Consider the following 4,218-nt stretch of genomic DNA (forward strand, 5'->3'; position numbering starts at 1 on the left):
TTAGAGCACATGTGACTTGTGGATTATCCACCCAAATTTCAAATTTTATAAGTTTCTTTGTTAATGCATTTAAGTTTCTTTTCCAACAGATGCATTCTTCCGACAGTACAGGCACTGTTATCTGGCATATATAAGTTGCAAGTTTAACTGTTATTTTATTTTCTCTGATTTAATGAGAAAACAAGTAAATCAAAGCATGAAAATCCAAATATATTAAACCTCAGAATATTCTTAGCTGACTTATTTTGACAGGTGTTTAAATTATTTAGCAATTCTGAATTCATTTGATTTTAATTATTTATAACAACACATTAGTAAATGTCTTGAGGAATATTTTGTAAAAGTAGGCAGCGTCTCAGTAATAATATCACAATAACTCTGCCATTTAATTTTTGCTGACAAGTGGGTTGGACCTATGGGGGTAATTGTAAGAAACATTAGGGAACACTGCTTATGCAACTGATACACGATGGCACTATAGTTACCCTTTCCGTTCTTTGTGCTGCTATATAGTTTTTCAATACTTTTCCAAAACTGTCAGCAGTTCAATAAGACTTTTAGTTCATTCTTGAGCTTAAAATATCATCTTTTTATGTACTCAGTGCTACATGCCCAAATTTCTCAAGTGCTTACCCACTTAGTTTTTAACAGCAGCACTTTTAAATGATATTCCATTACATCCAAATGTCCCAACCTCTTCTCTTTCTACTTCTGCCTGGAAACGTTTCAAATGCACATCAGTATTGGAACAATCATACAATAATCTACAGTGTAGATTTTACGTGGAATGACTCTAGGTAGTGGACCTATGCATTTTGCCCCTTAATTATTTTCCTTCGACATTTTCAATAAAGGCTCCTTATTTCTTTCTCAGTGAGAATGAGAGTAGTATAAAGAGGGCATTCTCCAAAGTTTGTTGGCTTTGAAAGCAAAACCAGGAAGAACCAGTGCATAAATTATGTCACCCTTACAGTGGATACTCCCGTGGAGTAATACTTGTATTGGTAATAAACACTGTGCTTAGATTGTAATCCTAGTGCTGGTAAATAACCCAGAAACTTACAACCTTCAGCACTATCCAAGGCAAGGACACATCATATTTCACAGATAGAAATATTCCACTTACTGCAGAGATGGAATCATATCTATGTAAATATTTCAGAAAGCATCTCTAACTGATAAGTACATTTAAAAAATTGACAGTAACTAGGCTGTTACAAGATGTCTGTGGTCAAGATTTGAAAGGCAGAGGTGAGGCAGAAGCCGCCTGTTACTTCTGCTGTTCAGCGTAGGGAGTGAAGACGTGGGTTTTTTTCTGCAACAGCAATCCAGTGTCCAAATTCTTGCTGTTGGCAAATAGAGGGTCACTATTCTCATTGGGATGATTGATTTTGATCATCCGGGAGAAATAGGGTTGCTGCTATATGAGGGGACAAAGAGCTTTTCTGGAATCTAGGGGACCTTTTGGTTTGCTTCTTATGTGCCAAACCAGTGAGAAAAGTTGATGGATAACTAGCTTCCCAATGCCAGTTCCCAAGGACTCCTCAGGAAATAAACAACGTATTCTTTAGCGACATTGACTATGCCGCAAAAACTATTCCGTATTATACATGTGTCGACTCAGCTGATTCTCATAGCACACTGTGGTGTGGACACTTGCAACATCTCTGTTTTACAGATGAGCATATTGAAGCACAGAGAGATTAAAGAACTTGACTGAGGTCACAGAGCTAATAAGTGGCCGAGCTGGGCTTCAAAGCCAGACTGCAATTCCAGAGTCACATTCTTATAACCACCGCATTTTACTAAGTTCTTGGTTTGGATCATTCTACCCAGTAAGACCCAAATCAGCCGAGGTGCTGAGCAAGATCAAAGGGAGATACTGAATGAATGATGAAGAAAAAGAAGGACATTATAAATATCAACCGTAGTTCTGTGACCAGTGACAGAAATGCCACGTGTCGTAACACATACTTTGCTGCTGCCTCTGATTTCACCCACAGTGATGGTAAAGAAGGTGGACAGTCCCTTTGCATGCTGGCAGAGTCTCACCTCAAGCGTTTCTGTTTTCCTGCTCACAGCTTTCTCTGACATCAGGAAAGTTTGCTCAAGCCATGCATGGGGTGCCCCAAACAGAGAGGAATTAGTGCTCAGGGGCAGCTTTCTGCCATCAGGGATTGGAGTTCATAGATTCCCACCTCCGATCTTGAGAAGGACAACTTGGAGTTGCATTGAATCTGTTCAGTCCCAGTGGGATCGGCTGCTGTTGACCACATGGTAACCAGCCCCACGACCCGTTCTGCTGTTTTTCCCCTTTCCTGTCTCATCCCAGTCTCCATTCCTCCCCTGGGAGGTCACGTCCCAAACAAACAGGTGCATCAAGCCCTCACCTTGGGTTAATATGCATATACTTGAACCAAATTGCCTTCATGTTTTTTCCTCTTCTCCTGCGTATGTGTAGGGTGTGTTGCTGGTGGTTAACTTGATAATTTAGTCCACTGGTTATAAAATATGGTTATGGAATGAACATTGCCCACAGATGGAGGCAGTCATTCATCAGAATTTGCACGTACCCTTCTTGTGAGAGACCGTGCGTGTCTCTTTATCAGGAAGGATAATTGCATCGTGCGAGGCAGGAAAAGGGCATTCTGCTGTTGCCATCGTTTAGAACTTTAAGTACGGGGGCTCCTGGGTGCCTCAGTCGGTTAAGCTTCCGACTTCAGCTCAGGTCATGATGTTGCAGTTCATGAATTCGAGGCCTGCTTAGGGCTCTGTGCTGACAGCTCAGAGCCTGGAGCCTGCTTTGAATTGTGTCTCCCTCTCTGCCCCTCCCACTCGCTGTCTCTCTTTCTCTCTCAAAAATAAATAAACATTAAAAAAAATTTTTTAAGAAGTTTAAGTATGGGTACAAGTGTGCATAGAGATTGAGTAGCCAAAGGGCTGAATTATGGGGGACATAATTCATAATTCAACCTCCATTCCCAAACCTTCCTACTTTGTCTTTCTATACTGCAGAGTCTGAAAAGTTACCAACTGTTGTGATACTTTCCATGAATTAGATACATTTGCTATGATTTAAGGGTGGAAGTGAGGTCAAGGCCGTCTGCCTGTCACTTCTAATATTTTATATTACTGCCTAGAGTCACGGGGGTGTTTTTCCTTCAGTGTCCAATTCCTAGCTGTGCGGATAGGAGGCCAGGTGTGGGGTGTTTGACAGGCACGCGTGAGCTCACCAGCACCATGTGCAGCAGCAGTGACTTCCTGACCCAGAGTATGTTCTAGAGGCAGCCGACATCTCCACTTCCCAGCTGTGGCCACGGTGTGGCTCCTCTACTGGGCTAGTTGTGTGTTCTTTCTAGAAGTCCCCCCTGGACACCAGGCTAGAGTCTGCTTCTCCAGGCATTCCAAACGTGTTTTTTGTTTTTTGTTTTTTGTTTTTTGTAAGCACACAATTCCAATTTCTTGATTTATATCCTTTTTATGTTTATGTCATTTTTAAAAAAATGTTCATTTGTTTTTAAGAGAGACAGAGAGACAGAGCTCAAGTGGGGGAAGGACAGACACACACACACACACACACACACACACACACACACACACAATCCAAAGCAGGCTCCAGGCTCCTAGGTGTCAGCACAGAGCCTGATGTGGGTCTCAAACCCACAAACCCATAATCTCACCTGAAGTCAGATCCTCAACCAACTGAGCCATCCGTGTGCCCCTTGGGGAGAATCTGTTCTAGACTCTCTCCCACTTCTGGTGGTTTCCAGCAATCCTGGGAGCTCCTTGTTCTGCAGCTACATCGCTCTTATCTCGCCTACCTCATCCCATGGCCTTCTCCACCTATATCCCTCTGTCTTGTGTCCACATTTCCCTCTTAAATGATGTCAGTCATTGAGTTAGGGCGCACCCTCGTTCATTTTGACCTCATCCTATTTATCACATCTAGAACGTATTTACTTACTAGAACGTATTTCTAGTAAGGTCACAATCATGATACAGGAATTAGGACTTCCATATATCTTTTTGGGAAACACAATTCAACCCTTGACACCAAAAGTAACCACTCTTCTGATTCCTATCATAATGGGTTAGTTTGGGGCAGCTGGGTGGCTCAGTCCATTAAGCACCCAACTCTTGATTTTAGCTCAGGTCATGATCTCATGGGTCATGAGGTGCAGCCCTGTGTTGGGCTCTGCACTGAGTGTGGAGCCTGCT

The sequence above is a fragment of the Crocuta crocuta genome, unplaced genomic scaffold (genome assembly GCF_008692635.1).
Source record: "Crocuta crocuta isolate KB4526 unplaced genomic scaffold, BGI_CrCroc_1.0 scaffold278, whole genome shotgun sequence".
NCBI lineage: Eukaryota > Metazoa > Chordata > Mammalia > Carnivora > Hyaenidae > Crocuta > Crocuta crocuta.